General features: G+C 45.8%; 1 protein-coding gene and 1 pseudogene across 2 annotated transcripts in view; both read left to right on the top strand.

Annotated features, from left to right (window-relative positions):
• OPCML (opioid binding protein/cell adhesion molecule like) overlaps positions 1 to 26,957 on the top strand; it is a 365,186-nt gene that overhangs the window by 304,168 nt on the left and 34,061 nt on the right. The gene's annotated exons all lie outside the window — the stretch shown is intronic.
• On the top strand, positions 10,597 to 10,713 carry LOC136662612 (5S ribosomal RNA; annotated as a pseudogene).

The raw sequence follows: 26,957 nt of genomic DNA, 5'->3' as shown, positions 1-26,957 counted from the left end.
CAACCAGTGTGCCGCAAATGGTCTGCAGGTGTGCCGTGGGAATTTGGGGGAGGGTGATTTATTATTAGGGCCATTGGGGGATGTGAGCCCTCACCGTGGTGTACCTCATCAATTATATAAAAACCAATGGTGTGCCTTCACAATTTTAGCACCTTGTCAGTGTGCCCTGAGATGAAAAAAGGTTGAAAATCACCGCTCTATCAGATAAGGGTTCCACGTAGCTCTGTCCACAGTCTCTGGAAAGGATCTTCCCAGCTCTGAGGCCCTTTTAATGGGAGAAGCATCCAGGCTCATTGTAGCTGGACGCTACCGGGTATGTTGCAGACAAGCATTTGTTAATTAACTGGGCTATTCAAGGTGATGCTCTAACAGGGTCAGTTGTGTAAGGCTGGGAATCTTGGCCTTTTTTCCCCAGCCAAGTGACATGCAATCATGAGAGGCAATTGACTGACATGCCTCCTCAACCTTTTTAACAGACCTGCTGTAATCAGGTTGGGAAATGAGTTGCTACAGACATTAATAGTCTTCATTAGTTGCCTTGAAGCTTGTCCTGTGTGTACTGATACAACTGCAGTACTGTGCATGCACTGCTGCTGTTTGAGCATTTGTGACTTCAGTGTGAATGTGCAAAATTAGACCTGGTCTAAACCATGTCCTCACCTTCCCTTGCTCATGTGTTGCTTTTGATTGCTCTGAGTGTGGCATGGATTTTCTTGTTTGTTTTCACCATGTGTGAAGGATATCCTTGTTTCTTTCATGTTGTACTTGTGTTGAATTCTGTGTTTTGTAAAATGATTGTCTGAAGCTTGTAGGCATGCTTATGTATCTCACCGGATCTGTTTATCCCTGTTTATTTTTTTAGTCCCTGTGCTTTTCCATCTCTTTTTCCAAACTGTTTTTACAGAGCAATATTATGCATATCTACTCAGAAGTAAGCTCCATTGAGTTCAGTGGGACTTACTAACATGTAAAGGATTGCAACCTAACTGCACAGTGCTCACAGTACTTCCTGATTTCCCTGCAAAAGCAATCCTCTTCTGGAGCACAGGCTGCTATATTGAGCTGGAAATTCCTCCGTTGTCCCCCCTCTCCCCCCCAAAAAAACTGCTTATCAGTAAGCAAGGAGTCCAGCACCAACAGAAGCAGTAGAAATTTATAGAAGTCCTTTCTATTTGCATATTACAAACTTGGTGGAATAAAGAAGTTTTTAAAACTTTCTGAAAAGTTGAAAGGAAAGAGGGCATCACTTATCACCTGTGGCAGGGATTTCCAGAGTCTGTGGGGTCACCACAGAGGAGGCCCTTCCTTGCTTTTTCATAACTGAGCTTCAGTAGATGAAGATGTATGAAGCAGGTCCTTCTCAGAAGATCTTAATGGGTGGGCACAATGACATGGCATATAGGACTTTAAAGATACCAAACAGCACCTTAAATGGATCTCAGGAACAGCTGAGGAGCCAGTGTAGTTCACACAGAATTGGAGTTACCTGCTCCGGTCAAAATTTTGCACCAGCTGTAGTTTCTGAATGGTATTCAAGGGCAGGCCTTCATAGAGTGCATTTTAGCATGGTTGTATTCTTGATCTCTTCTGGTCAGGGGCATTGCAACTAGGAATGCCACCTGATACCATTTTGGGTCTGCTTCCTCTGCACTACAAAGAAATTATGTTGTTAGCAACCTTCAGTCTCTTTCAAACTGGGAAAGGCCATGCTGCACAGCCTGCCTCCAAGCGGGCTGCTCAGAGGCCAGGGTTTCCCACTTGTTGAGGTCCACTCCTAAGGCCTTCAGATCCCTCTTGCGGATGTCCTTGTATCACAGTTGTGGTCTACCTGTAGGGCAGTTTCCTTGCATGAGTTCTCCATAGAGGAGATCCTTTGGGATCCGGCCATCATCCCTTCTCATGACATGACCGAGCCAACGCAGGCTTCTCTGTTTCAGCAGTGCATACATGCTAGGGATTCCAGCACTGCTGAAACTTTGGAACTGTGTTGTTTGGAACTTTGTCCTGCCAAGTGATGCCGAGAATGCGTCGGAGGCAGCGCATGTGGAAAGCGTTCAGTTTCCTCTCCTGCTGTGAGCGAAAAGTCCATGACTCGCTGCAGTACAGAAGCGTACGCAGGACGCAAGCTCTGTAGACCTGGATCTTGGTATGTTCCGTCAGCTTCTTGTTGGACCAGACTCTCTTTGTGAGTCTGGAAAAAGTGGTACTACAAAGAAAACAAAACCATGAACATGCTCCTTGTGTGGTGCCTTTGAACCTGGAAGGAAGCCCAGGACTTCCAGTTTTATTTCCTGGGAAAGTGCAATTCATCCTGCAGGATTTAGCAGCAGGCCACAAGGAGCATTGTACAGAGGGACATCATCTGCTTTTCATTTGAGTGAGCAGAATGCAGACCATTGTGGTTTGCATTGGTGGCAGGCTGGAGAGAAGTGGCAGTGGCAGACTTGCGGGGGGGGGGTTGAATGGCACCCTGAATCCTCTGCCGTTCTTACAAACTGCCATGGATGCAACCAATGTCAGGTGTTCTCATGGATGGACTGGCTGTGTTTCTCGTGCTTAAAAGAGGACTGTTTACACACTGCTTACTTTCAACCATCCTCTAGGCTTAAATTGAGAAGCAGGTGGTCTCAATCTGTTTTTCCCAATTTGTGCAGTCAACCACACTGCTAGATTATAATCGTACAGTGTATCTCTCTCTCATGTGCTTGAATGTGTCCCAGCAGGACACCTAAATATTTTCACCTATTAAATACTATTGCAGAGATAAGGAGTATTGAAAGATCATCCAAAAATCAATAAAGGAGAACACAAAGCCATGAATTTAAGTGCCTTTAAAAACTAATGTAGGGGGGAGAGTAAGTTTAAATCCCACTTATTAATGAATACATTATCACGCTGTGAGTGCGCAATGGGGCAGGGTCTTTAGAGGAAAGCCCCTGAGTAAAGAAATACTTAAACACATTTCCAGCTAATTTCATACACCCTACAAGAGCCGTGGCAGGGGTATCTGTGAGTGATATTTACAGCATTCTGTTAACCCTTTTGAGAAGCACTTCAGATTCTCTCTTGAGAACTCCTCCTTGATTCGTTTAGCTTTGCTGCCAATGATTAGTTTCCTTGAAATTGCTGCAATATTTGAAATCCTGATTTAGTTTTGTTCTGTTGCTTTTGCCGGCCCCACCAGCCATCTTGTTTGGTGCTCTGTCTGTATAAAGCCATGAAGGAGATTTCACTGTTCAGTTCCATGTAGAAAGGGGTCCACCCGGAAGGGGGAAAAACTAGGCTGCTTCTGGACAGGTAGAATTTGAATTGGCTTGAAAAAGTAGTTGTCATTTAGAAGAAGCTGATTTCTAAGCCAGTCTTGCTGTGGCTGTACTTGTCGTAAGAGGCGACTGAACAGCCACTGGGTAGATGGGACTCATTAGCCTGGGAAGGCAGCTCATCTGAGAGAAGGAAAACTCTGATCCCAAACCTCCACTGCCTTGTGGCTACATCCAGTTATGGAAAAGGCTTCAGGAGTCAACCTCGAGGCAAAATCCAGAGCCGGAGTCCCTGAGGCAGTTCATGGCTGAACACAGTCACGTTCTGGCAACTCCTGCGACGCCGCTGGAACCAACCGTATTGGCCTCTGCCTTTCCATTGGACCATTTCAGCGACGTGGAGAGGGGGATTTGCTGCATGGGTAACAGCCTATCCTCCATACCTACTTTACCCAGGCTTCGCGCACTGGAGAGGACACTCTGTTCCAGAACCACCATTCAGAGCGTGACACCATAGTCTTCCGAGACTGAAGGATGCCAACATGCTTGCTGTGAATAGGTTAGCACAGAGCTCTCCTCCCTCTGCATCCCTCCCCCTTTCTTATCATCTTAAAGTGTAGAGCCTGTGATTTTTACATAGGTTCCCACTTGCTTCTCTTGTTGTGTCTGCAGTGTGCTTGCCTCCGTCTGTTGTAGCATCCCTCTCTCTCTGACGGAGGTGGATCAGCCAGAGTCTCTCCACCAGGTGTCCTCCCAGACCTCCAGCGTATCCATCTCTGCCATCCTTTCCCCTTCCTTTTCATCCCAGGTATAATTTCTGTGGCTCTTTTCAGAGCCACATTGTGAGAGCAGCAAAGGAATCTTGCTAATTAATTGGCTCCTGCATGCCAGGCAGCACTCCCAGCATCTCCTGAAAGAAAGAGGTTGGATATTGTGTGATTATCTCTTTTGCAACAAGCACTTCACAGGACTGTTTTCCCAACCTAGTTACAGTTTTATATGAATTATTCTCCCCCTTGGTAACAAGCAGCTCTTGATCCATTACTGAGTCTGGTGTGTTCTGTATCCACCAGACATACCCTTGTAAAAAAGGCAGAGCTTCCCTTCTGTCACGCTTGCTTTGTGCCTTTTTCTTTCCTGGCCCTTGCTTTACACAGCTGTTTTCTTTCACTTGATGTCCTCCCTGCCTTTCCACTGTACCATTTGGAATGGAGGGAACAAAGCACCTAATTTTGGCACTCATGTTCAGCAGAGAGGGCAAGAGTCAGGGGAGTCTGTTAAGACCTCCTGGAGGAAGTCTAATTGCAAACCACAAAAATTGGGGCTGTCAGATGGAGAAAAGGCTACATCCAAGACAAACGGGTACTTCCGTGGTGAGCGTCCTGCTCTATTGAGCACATGCTCTATTGTCTTTTGAGGCTTCTCATCTTTTTGGTAGTGCTTCTTTCCCAGGGTGACCAGATCCAATGGAGGACAGAGTGCCTATACCTTTAACCATTGCATAGAAGAGGGGATTTTGGCAGGTGCAGTTTTTAAACCCCTCCTGCCAAAATTCCCTTTTTATGCAATGGTTAAAGGTATCAGCACTCTGTCCCCCCCTTGTATCTGGTCAGCCTTTATTGGCTTGTCCAGCTTTGCAACTTCTGGTCTTCAGCCGCACTGGGCACGGTTCTCTGCAGCATTTAATAAAACATCTGCCTGATGTTCTAGCTATCAGCAGTTGATAAGCATCTCGCCATTAGGCATGGTGGTCTGGCAAGACACGGAGAGGAAAAAATCCAGAACCGTTTTCCACCCACCTTCAAATCCCAGCCCCCAAGGGAGTGCAAACGTATCATTTTCCTTCCCAAACCATTAAGGTGCTGTTGCCATACGCCGTTAAATTGCTCCCTGCAGAGGTACTGAGCGGGTTGCCATTCTTTGCTGGCAGCCACGGTGCCTGCGTAGGATCCTCCTGAGTGAGCGGAACAATATAAAAGCAGGTTGTTTTAAAACTGTATGACAGGCAGACAAGTGCCAGACAGGATTGTGGCAGCTTCTGTGCCAAAGCAAGGGGGCCCTGTGGGAAGGAGAAGCTGGATGGCGTCCATGCATGAGACCCATCTGTCTCTCCTATTCCTTGGCAAGATTGACATCTTTGCAGATATTTTTTTTTCCTTTCTCTCTTCTGGTTGTTGGATCTGAAGCACCTGCCTGCAGTCTCCACTTGGTATTTTCTTGTGAGGTTTTGCTTCCATTCATGCCATTAGATCTTGAACTGAAGGGATATCATGCTGCCCTCTCCCAAGGCTTCAAAGAAGGAGCAGGAGGTCACAGCTCAGTCGAAGACTCCACAAGTTTCATGCAGCAAGCCTTGGGCAGCATCTCCTGGTAGGCTGGGGAAGAGCCCTTTCTGAAATTCAGAGGCACTACTTGCTTGGGGAGGCAGCACTGAGCTAAATGGAACAAAGGTGTGATTGTGCAGCTCTGTAGAGTTTTGTTTGGTTTTTTTAATGATTAACTGCCTTTTATCCCACCATTCCGCGCAAGGGAGAGTGAGGGGTTCCTGCTCCATTTCATTGTGGTGTGGGCAGGAGGTGTGGTCTGGAGGTTGAGCCATCATGGTTGCTTGGTTGGCAACCTTCAGTCCCGAAAGACTATGGTATAAGCCTACAGCACCCGGTATTCCCAGGCGGTCTTCCATCCAAGTACTAACCAGGCCTGACCCTGCTTAGCTTCCAAGATCAGACGAGATCAGGCATGTGCAGGGTAACATCTTACCTGAAAAAGCTAAGCAGGATTAACTTGGGTCTTGGTTGCTGTCATGCCCGCTGTAATGCACATGCAGTTGGGGGAGGCACACCATTGGCCTTCTGCCCAAGCCCTCCCCCCCAAAATAGAGCTGCCTTTGCTTACGGTCATAGTATAGAGAGGCGGGACAAGGCAGAGGACTGAACCTTGGCCTAAGAGATCTATGGCTTTCTAAAGTGGCAGGGGTTAAGACCTCCCCTAAGGTCTGTGGCTGGATCCACCATGGCAGTTTTGACCCTGGTCAAGTAGGCCTTCCTCAGTTGTAGCACCTGGACTTTGTAATTCCCTCTACGGCAGTGATTTTCAGCCTTTTACATCTCATGGCACACTGACAAGATACTACAGTTGTCAAGGCACACCGTCAGTTTTTTTGACAGTTGACAAGACACATCATGCTGTTGGTGAGGGTTCAAATCCCCCAATGGCCCTGCTAGTAAATGACCCTCCTCCAAACTCCTGCGGCGCACCTGAAGACCATTCACGGCGCACCTGAAGGCCATTCACGGCACACCAGTGTGCCACAGCACAGTGGTTGAAAATGGCTTCTCTACGGTAAGCAGACCTAAGCCTCAACTTTTGGCATCAGATGGGAAAGAAGACTGATATTTAAGCTGGCAATGATATATACATTTATTTATGACATTTGTGAATCACTTTTCTTGCCAGAGCGCTCCAAGTCCTCTAACATTTAAAATGATGACATACAATGTAATAGGCAGAATGCGGAAAAAACGGCAGGGGCAGGAAGAGGAAAAACAAACAAGTGTGTTTACCAGTTTTTCTTACACAATGTTACATAATTATTATAATGGCCTGACGTGATGGCCATTGTGAGAGGCAATTTGGGAAGGGGAAGAGCACCAAGCAGCAGTTGATTCGAGCTGCGCCAACGCAATGTGCGGTTCCTGCTCTGATTTACTTGTTGCTATCTTCTGTGTGTGTCACCGTTTTTATTGTTTGCTTTATAGATCCGTTTTGTTTATGATGATGCTTTTATTGACGTTTTATTGGGAGCCCTTGAGTGAATAAATGGTTCAGAAAAGTGTGGTCAATACATGTTAAAATAAATAAACAAGGCAGAGGGATGTGGCGACGGTCGCCGGCAGCTTGCCTATTGTGGTCTTGTCATCTTCATTATCACCCACGTAACGTTCGGCTAAACACTTGCCCAAGGAGTCGGAGAGACAGTTCCCTGCCAGCATGACTTCCTCTCTCTAATGCAGAATGGCAGAATAGAACGGGGAGAAGGGCAAGTGCGAGGAAGAAGGAATCCAAGGAAAGTCAGGCTTTATTCGTAGTTGTGCTTTTCAGAAGGCCAGGTGGAGTGAGCAGGGAGGCCGTTAAACAGGTGCATTCCAATCCAGTTCAAGTTCATCAGTATTTTTAAACTTTCTGAGGGCCAAATCCATTCCAATTTTCCAGCGCCAGTGCAGCCACGCCAATGGGGCATGAGCTGCATCCTGCAGTGAGGGTGTAATAATGGAGGCCTCCTCCGGGTAAGGGAGCATTTGTTCCCTTACCCGGGAAGGGAGGGAGCATTGGGCCCTGATTCAATTCCAGTTTGAACATCAGCTTCAAAGGGAGTTTGGTGACCAGTTTGAACTGGTGTAGATACATTTCATACAAAATAAGGTGCTGGGGAGTGCTGGTGCCACTTTCTTGAGTCGAGTACTGAGGGCCCAATCCTATCCAACTCTCCAGCACCGGGGGCAGCCACAGTGCAGCCCCGAGGTAATGGAACAAATTTCCCCATACTTTGAGGAGGCCTCCAAGACTGTCTCCCCAACACAGAAAACAGTGTATACCCTATAGGCTTAGCAGCACCGGCACTGGAAAATTGGATAGGATTGGGCCCTGAGTCTCCACCCCCCCCTTTGGGGCCACAAACGAGCCACAAACGGGTCATAACACAACTCAACATAACAACATAACACAACGGCTGACACAGTTCACTCAGAGGTATTTTTAAAGTTGGTTTGACTCAAGTCTGAGACTTGTTGAGAAAATTCAAGTCATGCAAGCAGCAGAAAAAAGCAAGCACACACACACAAAAGTGAGTCTTGACCTGAGTCTTTTCATTTTTAGAGTCAGTGCCTAAGTTTTTGACACGTGTGACTCAAGTCCTTATGAGTTGTGAAAAACATGTGTTTTTGCAACTCAAGACTGAGTCATCTGAGTCGCAACCCATTCCTGATAAGATGCAACCCAGAACTGACTTTAATCTGTCAGAAAATAAAAATGTTGCTGCTTTTTTTCTGCCTTCTTCCTCTCCACTCTGGACAGAGCCCAGCGTCCCTGGGTGCATATGAGACCTTTGGGCAAATGCTGGGATCTGCTCTTGGTATTCCTTTACCCACATAGACTGCTTTTATGACTTTTTTGTTAAGGGAAGGGGGAAAAAAGTGTATAAGGATTCATCATCAGTTTCAGTGATTCTATTCTGGGAGGGAAGTGTGGTAGTGTTATGCTAGCGCCATTTATATGCACATGACACTTTCCAGAAAGGCAGGGGGGAAAAAGGGAAATAAATTAAACAAAAAAAGTGCTTGGGAAAGACTAGAAGATTCCAGCAGCCTCTGCTGGACACTGTCACCAGTGTGAACGGCCAGGTTTCTGCACGAGCATAAAGATGCAAGGTCCAACCTGCTGATACCTCTTTCTTCACCTTTCTTTCTTCTCAGAGAGCCTCCAGACTTTCTCATAGTCTAGAAGTCTTCTCCCCGTCCTAAAGGCGTATTCACATGATAAGTACTGACTGTTCAATGTGGTCCCAGACTTTGTTGAATTCAGGGTTGTTATCCTGAATGCTTTGACCCAGTTTCTTAGGGAAGCTTGCATATGCTTGGCTTCCTTTTCTGTTGTTTTTTTTTTTCACCCCCGCACACAATCTCTGCTGAGTTACAGAACAGGATGTCTTTGTTGCCGGGATACATAACTATCACCAAGAGATGCTCATTTTCTACATGTTGTGATTGTTATTACCAAAGGGATGCAAGAGGGGCTTCATTACTGAATGTTGTCCCTCTTAACGAGTCCTTGGAAGTCCTTTGTAGAAGATGCCGGGGACGAGCTTCTTGAGCAGCGATGAGCTTTTTGACTTTATCAGAGCCTGGATTACTCCTGGAGTATCACAATAAACAGATGAGAGCCTGGCTGAGCAGTCCAAATGATCTTCTGATCCAGCACAAGTCCCTTACGCTGGCTACCAAGTGTCACAAATGTGCCATAAGGCACATTTGTGGCTACTTGGGAGTCAGCTAGTGCCAGACCTATGCCTGGAGAAGATATGTTTTTACTGGCACAAGCAAGCCAGCACAGGGGGCTGAAAAGGGTGGTGGCAAGGTGGAATGAAGGTCAGAAGGGGGCATTTCTGACCTGGGGGAGGGTGTCTCAGGGGGCTGAATGGGGTGGGACCGGCCATGGCAGTGCAGGCCAGATCCTAACCTCTGGCCCCTGCCCAACCAGCATTACTTAGGCTGCTGAGATGAGTGTCTGCAAAATAGGGCTAGCTGGCACATGACTTGGGGTAAGAGGAAATAAAATTCCTTTACTTCGAATTGTGCCCCAGCCTGCATGTACTTTGTGCTAGATACAGTGCAGTCAACTCAACCTGCCTTTTCTAGTACAAGTTAGGATTGTGTCCTGAGACTGTATTTGGTTCTTCTGCAGTTTCTCATGGGTATTTGATCTTATGGTTCCAAACGTATCTCAAGAGTTGTTGAAGGTGGACTCATCTGAACGCTTCAATAGGTTGCTGTTTCCACAGACACCAACTTGAATGATTATTCTCTGATATGAAGTCACCATAAAGTCTGCTCAAACCTGAACAGAAATCCTGATTAACTAGCTTTTGCCGTTGCCATGAGATCAAGATTGAAGGCCAAACTAGACATTGATTATCCATCATCAGACCTCATGTCTGATATTTGTATAAAGCAGTCTGGGGGGGAATGAGCTAGTTGCGGGGGGGGGGGGGGTGGAGTTTTAATTTTTTTCCCCTTGACTCAACCTTTTTCCTCGAAGCTGGTAAGTTGCTGCCTATTGGAGTAGACCAGTGTTTCTCAAACAGTGGGTTGGGACCCACTAGGTGGGTCCCCATTCATTTCAATATTTTAATTTTTAATATTTAACATATTAGTCTAATATATGGTATGTGACTGCACTGTATGGTATGTGACAGGGTAAGAGGATGTGCATGGTATGTGACTGCATTTGGGGAAATGTTACAGACCTGTACTTTTAACAAGCTACTATGTATATTCTTTTAACAAATGGGCTTACTCCTGGGTAAGTGTGGGTAAGATTGCAGCCTAGGTTTGTTAAAAATTTTCCTGCTTGATTATGTCACTTCTGGTCATGACGTCACTTCCGGTGGGTCCTGACAGATTCTCATTCTAAAAAGTGGGTCCTGGTGCTAAATGTGTGAGAACCACTGGAGTAGACCATACTGCACTATGTGAACCAGTAGCCTGAGGTTTCATGTAGAGAACCAGGTGAAACCCTGCATTTAGTTCATCACACGTTTATCATGATGTAATTTTAAGAGTCTAGCAACTGTTACCCTGCACATGTCTGATCTCGTCTGATCTCAGAAGCTAAGCAGGGTCAGGCCTGGTTAGTACTTGGATGGGAGACCACCTGGGAATACCGGGTGCTGTAGGCTTATACCATAGTCTTTCGAGACTGAAGGTTGCCAACCAACCTCGGCACGTAGGAAGAAACAGACTTACTTATTAAATATCCCACCCAAGCTCTAAAGAGCTCAGGGTGGCATAGATGGTTCTACTTCCTACCTCCTCATAGCAATCTTGCAGGGTGGTTTAGGCTCAGTGATAGTGACTGGCCCAGGGGTCACCCAGTGGTTGTGTCTGTGGTTGAGTGGGGATTTGGGGCCGAACCTGGCTGACTCTCTCCAGTGTTGGTAGTCCAGCACTTGAACAAAAGCACTCGAACAAAGGCACTAGTCAGAACTTCAGTCTGTAGTAGGGTTTTGAACGTGGAACCCGACACTATGTTGTGGGAGATTTTGCTATGTATGAAGAGGCTCTAAGTGTCTTACAAAATCATGTGCTGTCATTTGACAGAGGCCAAGTGACTGAATAGACCCTTCCAGTGGGGAAATATTTGCTCCTGGGTTCCTCAAGTGCTATTTCTGCCTCTTTATCAATAAGCTTTTCTGGCCAGCAAATGAAATTGTTATCAGCCGGTGGCAGCCAAGAAATAATCTCCCACCTGTAGCAACAATAGGTGCTGTATCTGCAGCCGACTAATGGGAGAGTCTTTAAAGTATTTCTGTGCTATTTTTATTGTCCTTTAGTTTTACAATGACAGGGTAAAAATACTCTTATCACTCTTTCTCCTACTGTGACTCCTTTACTCCCTCTTCTGCTTCCACAAAGGAAAGCCACTAACTGATCTTGACCCCCCCAACCAGCCAACCACACACACATTTATTACTATATATTTCTATTTATGATCCAGGTCCTGCTTATTCAAATCTGTCTAAAGGCGCACAAAAATATCCATTTGTGGCATTATAGAATTTTAGTGTGCAGCACTAAAATACCCCTGTAAATAAAGTACCCCTGGGGGCTGGGGATAAGAATAGGCCCTCAGTTTGGCTGTACTTGTCGTAAGAGGCGACTAAACAGCCACCGGGTAGATGGGACTCGTCAGCCTGGGAAGGCAGCTCATCTGAGAGAAGGAAAACTCCGATCCCAAACCTCCACTGCCTTGTGGCTACATCCAGTTATGGAAAAGGCTTCAGGAGTCAACCTCCAGGCAAAATCCGGAGCCGGAGTCCCTGAGGCATTTCATAGCTGAACACAGTCACGTTCTGGCAACTCCTGCAATGGCGCTGGAACCCACCGTATTGGCCTCTGCCTTTCCATTGGACCATTTCAGTGACGTGGAGAGGGAGGGTTTGCTGCATGGGTAACAGTCTATCCTCCATATCTACTTTACTCAGGCTTCGTGCACTGGAGAGGACACTCTGTTCCAGAACCACCATTCAGAGTGTGACACCATAGTCTTCCGAGACTGAAGGATGCCAACAACTAAGTGTGCAGCAAGTGCAATTTTGTTTTATTCATTCACTTAAGCGTTATACTTTTTTACTTTGCATTTTTCACAACTGACCCAAAAGCCGCTTGCAGTGAAACTCAAAATAATATCTGTATCAGTAATTAGCGCTGCAATCTGGTAATTAGTAATTAGCACAGCACTGTACTCAATGAGGCTTACTTCTGGGTAGGCATGCATGGCAATGTGCTGTGTGATTACTTGTTCCTTTGGAAATCTGGTACCACCAATCCAATGTCTATATAATCCATTACCATGCATTCCCCAAATAAATGCAGCCGACAACAGGTATGGGATTAAAATGGGCCACTTTATTGAATTACAACAAGATAGCAACAAGGCAACAACAGGGTAAACAATACCCATCCCAAGTGCGGGTTTCTAAGTGGGGGAAATGGCCCAAGCCGTCTACGTCCCCCAATCTCATATGGCGTCCACCCAAATCCAGGCGTAGCTCAATTGTTATTAAGCCCGCCTTTCACCGTCGCCCAAAGAGGGTAAGTTAGCCTAACTGCTATGCCTTTAGGTCACCCCTGCAAGGCCCCTAAGTTCAGACAAGGAGCTAACCAGCCTGCCTCCTCGAGCCGGTCAAGCATCATGGGAGACTGAGCTGAATCTAGCACCTGTGCGCTAGCATTAGCTCCGTTGTCCCGCCCCCTAAGACAAAGCCCTGCTGCCGGCTGATGGGGGAGCAATCCTTGCTAGCGCACGACAGAGGCGTGCTAGCAGCCTTTGTTGAGCTAAAACAGAACCGTAGCCTTCCAGGAATCTGTACTGGACTCCTATTTGATATCCAAGAGGCACAGTTCGAACTTAATTTTCAGTCTGTGCATATAGAAGTATTGAACTACTGCAGAAGGTCCCCTAACTTATGAACATGTAAGAACATAAGAACATAAGAACAGCCCCACTGGATCAGGCCATAGGCCCATCTAGTCCAGCTTCCTGTATCTCACAGCGGCCCACCAAATGCCCCAGGGAGCACACCAGATAACAAGAGACCTGATCCTGGTGCCCTCCCTTGCATCTGGCATTCTGACATAACCCATTTCTAAAATCAGGAGGTTGCGCATACACATCATGGCTTGTACCCCGTAATGGATTTTTCCTCCAGAAACTTGTCCAATCCCCTTTTAAAGGTGTCCAGGCTAAACGCCATCACCACATCCTGTGGCAAGGAGTTCCACAGACCGTCAGGCCCTAGCAGTCTGTTTGTAAGTTGTTTTATGCATAAATCTTGTGTCACTGCTGTTAGAAGCAAACATGCTTCTAAAATTTATAAAATCTGGGGGGAAAATCCAAGTCTCCCATTCAAGAAACCAATCCTGCTTAGCTTTTCAGGCAATGAGACAGCTCAACCTCTAGACCAGCGGTTTCCAAACCCCGGCCCGGGGGCCAGATGTGGCCCGCTGCAAGTCTCTATCCAGCCTCTGATCCCCTGAGACTTTCTGGCCCAGTTCACCAAACTCAACCAAAGTTGTGCTTGTGGGGTGGGGGAATGGGGATCTGTTTAAGTCTGCAATCCTAACCACACTTTCCTGAGAGTAAGCCCCACTGAACAAAATAGGACTTGCTTCTGAGTAGACCTGGTTAGGATTGTGCCCTAAATATGTGCTTTGGGCTGTGTTGGTGTTTGGAGAAATCCTGGACATTTCAGCCCATTTATTCATTCATCAAGTTCCATCTCTAATGCATTTATTTACATTTTATATTTAATTTTTTTCCCGACCCTCGACACTGTCAGATGTTTGATGCGGCCCTTTGGCCGAAAAGTTTAGAGACCCTTGCTTTAGACTACACTTCCTGCCCTCTTACCTTCAAAAGTTGGCTAATAATGGCAGTGGGAATGTTTGGGAATGGATGCAATCACTATTTCTGACATGGTGGTTGAACTTACAACTTGCTCTGAACAGACAATGGCCAAGCATGTTCAGACCTTTGAATACATATTAGTTGCAAGCCCATTGTGTTGGTTAGTAGATATTCCTGAGAGGAATGAGAAAGTGTTGTAATTTTTTTTATATTATACAGGTATTTCTATACCGCCTTTCTTGGTCCTCAGATTTCTCCTTAGACTTTATTCAAGGCGGTTTACATAGGCAGGCAAATTTAAATCCCCGTAGGGATTTTTACAATTTGAAAGAAGGTTTCTATCTTTCAAGAAACCACAACATTCAGATGTTTCTTTCTTGATCTGGTTGCACATTCTGGCCTCCATCCTCCCACGCTCAGAGCAGATGGAATAGCTCAGCTCAGCTCAGCTTGTCAGCTGCTTCAAGGTGGCCTCGAACTGGCGACCTTCAGATGTTATCTTCAGGCAAATGGAGACTCAACCCTCTAGACCAGACCTCCTGCCCAGATTTCCACCCCACTACAGCATCTTTCCCAGTGGCTGTTTGCTGGTGAATCTTCCTGCACCTTTTTAGCTGAAACACGGAACCATTTATTTATTTATTTTGCCATGTAAACCACTTTTTTAAATTTTTTGCTTTTGAAAAACAGTCTAACAAATATTCTTGATGGAGGTGATGATGATGATAAATTATTAACCTATTATCAACCCATTGATCTCTTAGTGTGCCTTGCAATAAACAACCATTTCTGGGTTTCCCCTGTTTTTATAATATTATTTTTAAGAGCTGTGAAAATAAATCACTTGGCACACTTGCTTCAAGAGCTCTGTGGTTTCTTTGCTGCTAATTGAGATGCATTAGGAGGCTTCTTGAAATATATCCATTAAAAAAAAAAAGTTGTTTCTCTCCTTGTGCGGGGAGTTGGCCATGCTTGATCAAGTTCTGTTTCAGCAGTTGGGGACCCCCTGAGATTCTCATTAGGCCGTTTTCTTCTCTGGTTCTTCCTTTTGTTCTTTGTTCCTCATCTGCAGTACTAAAGGTTCTGTAATACCCCTGCAAATGCAGCCCTTGAGAATGATTAGAGACAGGCTGGATTTTCACAGAATCACAGCCCAACTCTTACCTGTGCTTTGTTACACCTGTCACACCTGTCAACTCTAACCTGTGTTTTGCGATTGGCATGCCACAATTCAGACCAAGATTTCCTCCCTGGGTTCTGCTGATTGCATCAACTGACCCTCAGGATTCAGTGTCCAGGGTCAAGGCAGCTACTTTGGGAGAGTACATTTCATCTGCAGTATATCCTGTGCCCAGATCTGCACTTCTCAAAGTGTGGGTTGCGATAACCCACCTGTCTGTACACAGAAACCACCCTTCTAAGCTTGATGTGTGGAGGTGAAGGGACAGACACACGCAACATTTCTTGACAGAGCAGTTGGTCTATGGCTGTTTTTGTCCTTCCTTCCCATAAAAAGGATTCCTAGCCCAGAACCTTTGAGGGAAAGGAATGACTGTGGAAGGGAGAAACCATTTAGAGGCCCAGGCTTTGAACAATGGAAAACAGCACTAAAAAGGAGCTCGTTATAAGAGTCAGTCATTATGACTTTAGAGTCATTATGATGGATGGTGTGTATTGGTTCTGTTGTTAGACCTAGAAGACCCAGGTTCAAATCCCCATTCACTCACAAAGTTTCCTGGGTGACCTTGGGCCAGTCACTATCTTTCAGCCTAACCTGCCTCACAGGGTTGTTGTGAGGACAAACACAGGAGGCCCATATTTATTGTGAAGCTTTTCCTGGCATTGACTTGTCGGAGATGAAACCTCTCCTTCTAAACACTGACTTGCCATGAGGCTCTGAAAGGCAGTGGAATGCAACCAGGTCCAGAGGTCCAAGCCCCACATGAATGTGGACAGGGTAAGTTCATTACATGATGACTTCTCTACTCCCCAAGTGGTAGCTAGAACAGACACATAGGCTGCAATCCTAACCACACTTTCCTGAGAGTAAGCCCCATTGAACAAAAGAGGACTTACTTCTGAGTAGACCTGGTTAGGATTGTGCCCTTAGAATGTCAGGTTCTGAGAACACCTGTGCTGGTGTGGCAACCATTGGTGATTCATGAGTAAGAGTCTGCTGTAACGAGGAAGAATATGTCTTGTGACTGAGCTTCCAGGGGTGATCGCTGGTTGTCCTGTGTGGAGCAACGGGGGGGGGGGTGGCCTGTCTTTTGTGCAGTTGGGCATTTCAGCTGCAGCTGTAGTCTCTTAACTCGCAGAGACTAGCAGCACAATCTTAGACGTATCTACTGAGAAGTAAGACTTACAGGGACTTACTCCCAGGTAAGTGCATATAGGACTGTAACTAGATTCTTTCTGAGTGAACAAGCCAGCCAACCAGGATGGACATTAGCAAACCATCTTGTCATTTATGTCTGCAGTCACTTTGGTGAGTTATTTTTCTTTTTCCTTTTAATTTATTTTTCATCTAAGAAAGCCCACAGCATGCACAATCAAGGACTCTGGCTCTTCCTAGCATGTACTGGTCTATTCCCCTACCAAGCCAGTGAAAATCATAGGTCTGGGAAGAAGCACTGATTCTGTCTCACCTGATGAAGCAGCTTAGCTCTTGGTCCGTTGTACTTTGCCAAGATAGATGAGGAATCTTCAGTACCACCTTTGACTATCTTCTGTCTGAGAGAGAGCATTTTCTAAAGCTGGCATAAGATTGTTTTGATCAAGGGTGGCTTTTGATGCCCGAGTGTAAGCAATTCAGTTCTTGGCATCCTTCAGTCTCGGAAGACTATGGTATCGTGCTCTGAATGGTGGTTCTGGAACAGAGTGTCCTCTCCAGTGCGCAAAGCCTGGGTAAAGTAGGTATGGAGGATAGACTGTTTCCCATGCAGCAAATCCCCCCTCTCCACGTTGCTGAAATGGTCCAATGGAAAGGCAGAGGCTAATATGGTTGGTTCCAGCGGTGTCACAGGAGTTGCCAGAACGTGACTGTGTTCAGCCATGAACTGCCTCAGGGACTCCAGCTCTGGATTTTGCCTGGAGGTTGACTCCTGAAGCCTTTTCCAGAACTGGATGTAGCCACAAGGCAATGGAGGTTTGGGATCAGAGTTTTCCTTCTCTCAGATGAGCTGCCTTCCCAGGCTATCGAGTCCCATCTACCCGGTGGCTGTTTAGTTGCCTCTTACGACAAATACAGCCAAACTGAGGGCCTATTCTTATCCCCAGCCCCCAGGGGAAAGCAATTCAGTATGAGCTTAATATTGATTTTTGTTGGTCTTGTAAGATTGTGTAGCTGTTGTACTTTTGCCTGCCCTGAGATCTTAGATACAGGGTTAGAATTCTAAATAAATAAATGAAACAAGCAATTATAGGGTAGCCACCATAAATCTCTATCTGTGAAGCTTTTCTACTTGGCTGATAATTCTTGATCAATGGGCAGCTCCATGTAGACCAGTCCTCCTTCTCTGGTTTTCAGGGATGCTGAATTCCAAACACTCATTGAGGTCAGATATTTAATCCCACTGAGGACCATTTTGTACTTTAAATGCTCTTGTCAGAAGTTGTCAGCCTCCATTTATTATTATTTTTTAAATTTCTTTTTAAAGGCAGCAACTTCAGCCCCCAAATAAATGATAATGACTGATAATCACCGCATGCCACGAGAGACGTAGCACCACTTAGAATGAGTGACTTTTTCTTCCTATAATTGTCTCTACGGTTACTCATCGGTGCCTGGCAGTTCTTTCTCGCCTTTGCAAATGACAGTTCACAGTTTGTGTGCACGTTTGACCCTCTTACACAAGGAGAGGTACCTGTGTTGACCTCTGTTTGTTTGAGCAATTACAGAAGCAGGAATTTCTGGTTGGGTGGTTCAGATTTCCATTGTACGTGTTCATGTTTTTTGTGCTGTAGAGCTGGAAGGGAGAATCTGAGCTTTGAGAGATAAAATCAATGCAAATATTCAGCTTCTGGGTGGTATTGTATAAACTAAGTTGCAACAAACTTTGCCTATATTTGAAACTTCCTGTATTGACCAATTGTTGAAGAACGGTATACAGTGAACCCACGGCAACTGATTTGACCCACTGTGGATGCCAGCAGATACCTGAATCCAAATTTAAATGACTTTAAAAACAAAAAAGTGCACCAAAATCAAGGTTCCTACTTTTTTTGCGGCCCAACCACACCACCTCCCAGCTTGTGGAGCTATTTTTAGCAATGAAAGACCCACTTCCAGGTCATGCTGAGGTTCCTTTCTTTTCCTAGACATGCTCCAGAATGCATGGGAGGGAGGGCAGATTAGAAAATAAGGAGATGCTGGATCAGACCCAAGGCTCACCTAGTCCAGTCTTCTTCCAAAATGGCCAATTGCTTCCAGGGAGCCCAGAAATGGGCATGAAGGCAATCACTCTCTCTTGCAATGGACCCAAAGGAGCTGGTATTTTGCAGCATATTGCCTCTGTACATGGAGTGTCCATCATGTCTAATTTTTCATTCACATGTAGGTTTTTTTCTGGGCAAATGCAAACCTCTGTAAACACCCTCAAATTTGTATAGCATTTGCATAACTGTGGGAAAATAGGAACTATTTTAGTGATGACTCTCTCATTTTGGCGCTAAGCCAATTTTGCTGCTGAAACCAAAAATGTAAAAACAATCCTGTGCTGGGTCACACCAATGTTGGTCTAAAGCATTGGCAGTACTTGAGGTGGTGTCCAGGGGTATGCGCAGGACCCCCAGACCCCCACCACCTCGCAGCTAGACCAGTAACGCAATGCAACAAGCAGCAGTAGGAAGCTTGACTTGGAGGGCAGAGCTCTAGGGTGCACTTTTCATGCACTCGGAAAAAGCCCTCCCATCCGCCCTGAACCTCTACCAGTGTTTGTCATGTTGCATCTGGCCTCGCAATCCAGAAGTAACTTGCGATGCCATGATTGCAAGTCACTTCCGGTGGTACTTCCAATAGGTAGACCATGCGAAGTGGTACAGCAGGGGACAAACATTGAGAAATGCTGGACTGAAGGGCAGATTCCAAGCTGATTGTTACTGCTGCCAGCAATCACTATGGGGGGGGGGGCTGTCATTCAATGGTGAAGCTCCTGCTTTGCATATAGAAGGACCTAGGTTCAATCCCTGGCTTCTTCAGGAAGGGCTGGGAAAGAGCCGTATCTGAAACCTTGGAGTGCCACTATAGGAAGCACTGAATGAGGCAGACCAATGGTGAACTTTTGTGAACTTTTTTTGTTGAAAAGTGGTATATAAATAATGATAATAATAATAATGTTGACTATGAATTGCAGTAGCTCATTCAAGTAGATGATTCCATTACAGAATGGAAACTGAAATGGCGAAAGGTGAGGCAGAGACTATGGAATTGAGAGATATGAATGATGGAGGGGGAAAAAATATACCTCCTGGTGAAGTCTTTAGGATGGATGGTTTGTACTCCCCCCCCCCATTTTTTTTATTTTTATTTTTTTGCATTTTCACTCTCCACTTCTGATCTTATTCTTATTTTTTGTAGTCACTGGGGTCTTCAGATCACCTGTATCATCATGATATAAGCCCATTGTTCATCATCTGCATACAACGTTGTCATGGCACAGGGCTGAAGCTGCTGATTAATAGTCCCTCTTCAGAGTCACTTCAGGTGTTTCTGGTGGGGGATATCAATCTTAGTGGCTCAGCAAGGAATCACTGGTGCATCTCATTGGCTTGGCAGACAGCCTTGGCTGTTGGTAATGATTTGCTCAGTGAATTGTGATGAGAGATGGGGCCAGTCGGGAGACATTCAACAGAGGCAGACACTGCTTGCCTTTCAATGGGCTGCTTTGACTCCCCCTGCAAGACCTTCGAACTAAGTGACTAATGATTTGAAACCCATGCTCGTGTTCTCAGACGCAGTCAGAAGAAGCCCGTGGAACGAATTCCTGAAGGTATTGCTTCTGGTAACACTCACATTGAAATTAGACTCACAGCACCAAAAAGTATTTGGAAAATGTTTGAAGATGCATGGAGGAAAGTCCTCCACACCCATGCTGATGAATTAAGGGCTGCTGGACAGACATTTATTTAGTTCCAGGTGCCTTTATCTCATTTTCCTTTTTTAAATGTAGAATCAAAGCAGCCAACAAAATTAACATTAACATTTCTGGTGTCCAAGGAAGCCCCCAAGGTGGTTCAGATGAAATCCCAGGTTATGAGAACTCAGAAATCAGGGTTATTTTATAAAATGACACATAATAATAATAAAAATTATATGACTAATCTAAAAACACATAGCTGAGAAAAGCAAGGAAAAAAATCAGAGGAATATCAAATTAAGAGCCCAATCCTATGCATGTCTTCTCAGAAGTAACTCCCATTATAGTCAGTGGGGCTTACTCCCAGGAAAGTGTGGATAAGATTGGCCTATCCAACAAGTAAGTGTACTACTTGTTAAAGCAAATTGATCTTGAGTAGGCAACACACACACACCCACACCCGAAATGGGAGTCAAATAGGCCTTGAAGGGGAAGGAATTCCACAGTCTAGGGACTGTGACTGAAAATGCCCTATTGTGTGCCAGCCAAACCTCCAAAATTGGGGGAACAAGGCTTCAGATGCTGAAAAATAGCCAAAATCAATTTATAGAGAAGCAACGAAACATTGTCGCTGCCAGGAATGTTAAAACACTAAGGCCGCAATCCTAACCAATTTTCCAGCACTGACATAAGGGCAATTCCCATAGGTAAGGGAATAGACATTGCCCTACTTTGAGGAGGCCTCCATGACTGCCCCCTAACTGCAGGATGCAGCACATGCCCCACTGGCACAGCTATGGAAAGTTGGTTAGGATTGCTCCCTACATCATTTCTAGAGCGCAGCCTCGTCAGCTCAAAAGCATCCCCAAGAATGATGAAACAGACGTTTTCTCTGATCAGAAAAAAAAGCCAGCAGGAAGACAGCCAAGCAGACTCCCTTTGGGAGGGCATTCCGTAACCTTGGTATCACAACAGAGCAGGTTTTCAGGATCATTAAAAGTATAATTCTGTTAAATTCAAAAGTGATGCTGGGTTATATTACAGATTAAGTTAATAAGTGTAATTATCAGTTAACGGAGAAAGTGTTGATCGTGGCAACAATTCCGGTTGCTGCTAACTGGGTCCATCCACTGGAGAACAAAATGTGGCATGCAGCCACATTTAGTAAAGTCAATAAATTGTGTACAAAATAGACAAAAATTCTTTCAAAACAACAAAAAAATTGTTTTTGTGGAGGTCTTTTGTGAGATGTGGATATGGTATAGCTTAAGTAATATTAAAGTGTGCAACCAATGCACAAGCTTATGTCACACAATATTTGCCGAAGACTCTTCTCATGTCTCATATGTTAATTTTAATTAAGTGCACATTGGCTATACAGTGGGCCCTTGGTATCCATAGGGGAGCCATTCCAGGACCCCCTGCAGAAACTGAATAATTCCGGGGGGGGGGGGGGCACTAGTTCGCAACAAAAATTTTTTAAAAACAAAACCCAGAAGTGCCTCTGGGAAGCTTTAAGGAGGCCACCTGAGGTGCAGGGAATCTGTGGGTCAGCACCCATGGTTAATCAAATCCATGGATGCCAAACTTGTGGATAAGGAGGGCCAACTCTATTATAATCCCTTGTGCATCAAAGTTTGTTTCATGTTTTTAACGGTAAATGGAACATGGTAATGCAATATATTTTTTAAAAATTGAAATATCTGCATGCTTTCTGTAATTCTGGGGCATTTTCCAGATACTTATATTCCATATTTCAAAGAAGAACTTTCCTTATTTCACCTGGAAATGTGGTCAGCCATACAGAAACTCTTCTAAGCTCCCCTTAAAGTGTCTCAGATGTTCTTACCCCTCATGTTTCACTTTAGGCAAAATTTTGTTTATTTTTCACATTTTTATATCACCCTTCCTCCAAGGAGCTCAGGTGGTACACACGGTCCTTCCCTTCCTTTTGTCCTCACAACAGCCCTGTGAGGTAGATGAGACTGTGACTAGCCCAAGGTCACCCAGGAAGCTTCATGGCTAAGCAAGGACTTGAACCTGGATCTTCGCCGTCTGAGTCCAACACCCACACCACTACGCTATCCTGGCTCTCAGTGACAACCCAGAGATGGTAGGGTGACCTCAACTTGCTTTTGGCTTCCTTCATAATGCCTCAGCTGTTTTCATAGAGGAGTCACCCCAGATTTCAGAGCGGGTTTCACACTATTATTGTGAAAAAACTTTTGGGGGTTTTTTTGCAAAAAAAAAAAAAAAAAACTTTTGCAAAAGAAGGATCTGTATTCTCTAATAAGGGGTTGGCCAGATATGTGTTGCTTCAAGGCCTAAGACCTTGTTGCTCCAGTTTACAGAGAGGCAGGCCTGGATCCTGAACCAAGTAAACCACCAGGTTAATACTTAGCTAGCTCTGGATTGTCTTGGAGATGGGCGACTCTTTGCTTCTCCAAAAACGTTTTGTGTTCAAGGCAACAAATTCTTCCTTCTTCAGTAAGTCAATATGTTGAGTTTATGCAGTAAGGAACTTTGTGTGCTTTCCCTGTATGACTGAGCTGGTAACAATCAATTTCTGCTGCAAGGCAAAGATATTCTTTGCATACACTCCGGCACCCTCCCTTCCTTCCCCGGCCTCCTTTTAATTCTGGCCCAAGAGACATCTCATTGTCCTACTGCTGAAGTGGTTGCCATGCCTAATTTCGCTTTCTGTAATTAGTACAAGAGCATCTTTCTCTCTTGTCCTTAGCCCCCCCCTTGCTAACTCCTCCCGATCCCCCCCCCCACTTTCTTTTCACAATGTCATTCGTAATTCCAAGAAGTTAATACCTGATTAGTAAATATGATGATGAAAGAGTTCTGGCTGCATGGAGCCCTCCATTTACAATCTGGCTGTGATTGAAAAATTACGTTCAGTTCAGTAATAATTGATGAAAATGGGCTCCTTTCTTTCTGCAGCTGATTTGCTTTGTAATTGTGATTTAATAATGTAAATATCACTTGTTTTCTTCAGGAGATGAATTGCCTTCTGATTTGTTAAGCGCATGGGGTCTGGGTCCTTCTGTCTCATCCTATGATGAGGGGAGGGCTATTTCTCTGTCTAGGAGGGATGTTGGAACAAGAGAGTCAATAGCAGCATCCTTGGTGATTCGGGGTGGGGAGCGATATAGGCCATGTTGTGAATGGTTAGTCCAGGATGAGACACTGGAGAGTAACTATCACATCCCAAGCATGCTAGTGCTTTGGGGAAGTACATGTTCTCTGTGGCTCTCTTTATCACAGCAGTTCTGGTTGCTGAGATGGGGATATGGATTGGGAAGTGGACAATCAACCTAGAATGATGAGGTCAGAAACAGTGACAGGTGAGGACCATGAGTTATTGGCAATCTACTTTGAGAAATGTGTGTTGCCCCTCTCTGGCCTGCAGCTGGCTTCCGCCATCCCTATCGATCCAGCCTTTATGAGCACGAATGCCCAAGAGGCTGGGGGCATCTCTTGAATGCTTTGCGCCAGGACAACTTCCTTTTCTTCTGCACAGTTTCTCCTGGTAGACCTTGCAGGGTCATTACTAATTATTGTGAGTGCCAATAGTCTCTCCTGAGAACCTTTTTTGACACAATGGTGGGGGATGTTGTAGGTTTTAGCTTGCCTCCTGAGTAGCAATTCAGTGGCTTAGGAAGAGTCTTTAGTCTCTCTTTCCTAAGACCTTGTTGCTCCAGTTTACAGAGAGGTAATGTTGGCATGGGAAGGAGACCCAGACTTTCCAGTGGTACCAGAATGGCATGGAAGGTGCGCAGGCTGACTGCAGTATCTCCCAGACCTTTAGAGTAATGATTTTCAACCACTGTGCTGAGACACACCAATGTGCTGTGAATCATCTGCATGTGTGCTGTGGGAGTTTGGGGGAGGATCATTTATTAATAGGGCCATTGGGGGAGGTGAGCTACCCACCCACAGGGCAGTGTGGTGTGCCTTGCCAGTTGTAAAAAACAAACAAAAAACTGATGTTAGTGCCTTGTCAGTGTGCAATGAGCTTGAAAATCGCTGCTGTAGAGGTAATGGCTATAGTGGCCCAATGTAAATTGCAACTGGGCAAATGATATTCTACACACACACACACACATACAGGGTCAATGATCAAATGATAAACAGGATTATATTGTGCTGCAAACAGGGGTAGATCCAGTGCTTATATTTGGGGGGGTCTATAAGCACTACCTTAACTCCAGTGCCCAAGACAACCAGGCAAGTAGACCTGGGCTCCTGGTTGAACTTTGGCTTCCATGGCCAAGATTTGCTGGGTGGGTAGACATGGGCTTCTGCCTGGACTTGGAACCCAGATCTACCTGCCAGGTAGACCTGGGCTCCCATTCTGACTCTGCCCTCTTGAGCCACCTCTTCCCGGCAGGTAGACCTGGGATCCCAGCCAGGCACAATCTCACCATCAATGCCCCAGTGTTCTCCTGGTACCCAACTTTTCTTCCCAACCTGGAGGGCACCCTTCCCTGCTGATGCGACAGTTGGGGGGCATGCACCCATGGCCCCCCTTTGAATCTGCTGCAAACACAGGGTCAGGAAGGGCAAACTGGCCTTTGGGGAGTGCCTGCAGGCCAGGGAAGAGGTCAAAAGAGACTCCAATCTCTCCTGGCTCACCTCTTTGCTGAGGACAGGTTCTCTTGCATGCACCCGGCAGACCACAGGCCTGCACTTTCGGATTACCTGGCGTCTTGGGGACAGGATCACTCTGGAGCATTCTAATGAACTGTGAAATGAACATAATGTCAGTCGCCGATGCAAATGGGTCCATGCCACCGCCGCTGCTATTGGGTTGTTTTGCCTGGGAGCTAACACAGGTAATTTAAAGATATTAACGAACGCTGTTAATTAGCATCATTATTACACTGCTGCGTCGCCGGGCCTAATGCGCAGTCAGATAAATGCTCCTGCTGCGTCAAAGTGTCTCCTATGGAACCTGCAGGATTAGCAAGCGGGGGGGGGGGGGCAAGGAAGGAGAATGGCCCGCTCACGTGCTGTGGGGCATGCTGCAGTCCTGTTTGCACAGAAGAACTGCCTTGCAGCAGTCCTCACCCTGGTTGAGGACAAGGCCTCCTCTGTTAAAAGAGGAGGGCCGAGGCACTGCTCTCCTTTCCTAAAAGGAAGAATCACCCCTAAGCTGTTGCATCAAACCCCACAAAGCCAGAGAGATTTTGAACCTAATACAGTTCCATTCAGATCCTTCCTTGTGGAGGTCTTTCTGCAGGGAGGGAAGCTTGGATGCATGTGTTGCTCAAAGCACCCCTTATTCATGTGGGAATCACTGTGGCTTCCTTCACAGCCACTTCATCATGGTATAGTCCCACCCTGTATGTACAAATCTAAGAAGCATGTGAATAGATCCAGGGGGATGATGACACATTAAACTGACCCAAGAGACATCTGCGTACCCTGGGGCAATCATGGTTATCCTGTACTTGGGGACAGTTATTCACACATTCCATTCAAGGCTAGGTACCAAGCACAGTCTACGCAGATTATGATTTGTTAAACCGGACCCGGGAACAGTCATTCACATGGACGTCTATACCCGGATACAAGCAGCTGTGCTCAGCTACTGATTTTCTGTACCTGGGAACAGCACCACATGTGACCAGTCACAATAACACAGGTCTTTCCTACCTAATTGTTGTCCAAGCTGGGAGGGAGGTCAATGATCTGCTGCTAACTCATGCTCAGTCAACTGGTTGGCAACCTTCAGTCTCGAAAGACTATGGTATAATAAGCCTACAGCACCTGGTATTCCCAGGCAGTCTCCCATCCAAGTACTAACCAGGCCTGACCCTGCTTAGCTTCTGAGATCAGACAAGATCGGGCATCTGCAGGGTAACAGTTGCTGAGTCAGAAAGGTGTGAGAAACTCCTGCCCCATCATGCTTCTTTTTCCTCTGCTCCCTTTTGTTGCAGGTCATTCTATAATACTTTGTCAGCCAGCTGATGTTTTATCTCTTCAAGGATGCACTGCTACATCTGGGCATAGTTGCCAGGAAGTTCAGCCCTCCCAGCCTAGCCTCTCTTTCATCTTGCTGTGTTGATTCAAAATCTTGGGCTCCATGCTCTTTTTCTGTGTGGCCAGAAGGGAAAGTTCACACCAGTGTGATTAATCTGCTGTTTCTTTGGTTTTGTAAATACATGGGTAAAGCGTCACAGTTTTAACCTTTTGTCCCATTTCGGTATCTCGGAGTGCTTTGGTGGAAGACTTGCCCCCCCTCCTCAGTATTAATTATGCCAGATCTGAGGCCTTACTTACACATTCAGAAAAATCACATGGCACAGTTGCAAGGGATGTGGCCATTTCTGGCAGCTGGAGGGAAGGGAGAGAGTTGTATCTGAATGATATGACTTCCGTATTAGAAAGAAATGGAGATATTGGATAAAAGGGGGTGAGCCCCTTCCACCTGTTGGTAGAAATGACTCAGTCCCAGAACTCTTTCTCACTTGATTTATCTGAATGTATAGATTGACCATAAGGTTACATGACTGAAACCTGCCTGCTATACGCCCAGTGCCATCTCTGTGCTTTATACCTTTTCTTTGTTTGTGCACCAGATGTCTCTCTCCTCTCTGCTGGCTCCTTCTGCATTCATTCTGTGGCCACGCTGGATCCCTGTCTCCATCTGACCTTCCAATATAGCAAGCATGTATTTATCAATCTTTCTGGCTGCCCTTTTGACATTTGGGCATGTACAGAGAACCTCAGCTGTGTTGAGTAGGCAGAGAGTGACATGAGGAGGCCCTTCTAGCCTCTGTGGTATACCCTGGAAATTTTGGCAGAGGACAATGATCTCACTCGACTTTCCAGTGAAAAACTGGTGGGGTAGGGCGATGGTGCATTGCCCTGCCCACCACCTGGGGCATTGCCCTGCCCACTGCATGGGAGGAGGTCCATCATA

This window comes from Tiliqua scincoides, chromosome 11 (assembly GCF_035046505.1).
Source record: "Tiliqua scincoides isolate rTilSci1 chromosome 11, rTilSci1.hap2, whole genome shotgun sequence".
Taxonomy (NCBI): Eukaryota; Metazoa; Chordata; class Lepidosauria; order Squamata; family Scincidae; genus Tiliqua; species Tiliqua scincoides.
Note: the sequence above shows the minus strand (reverse complement) of the source record. Positions and strands in the feature narration are given on the sequence as shown.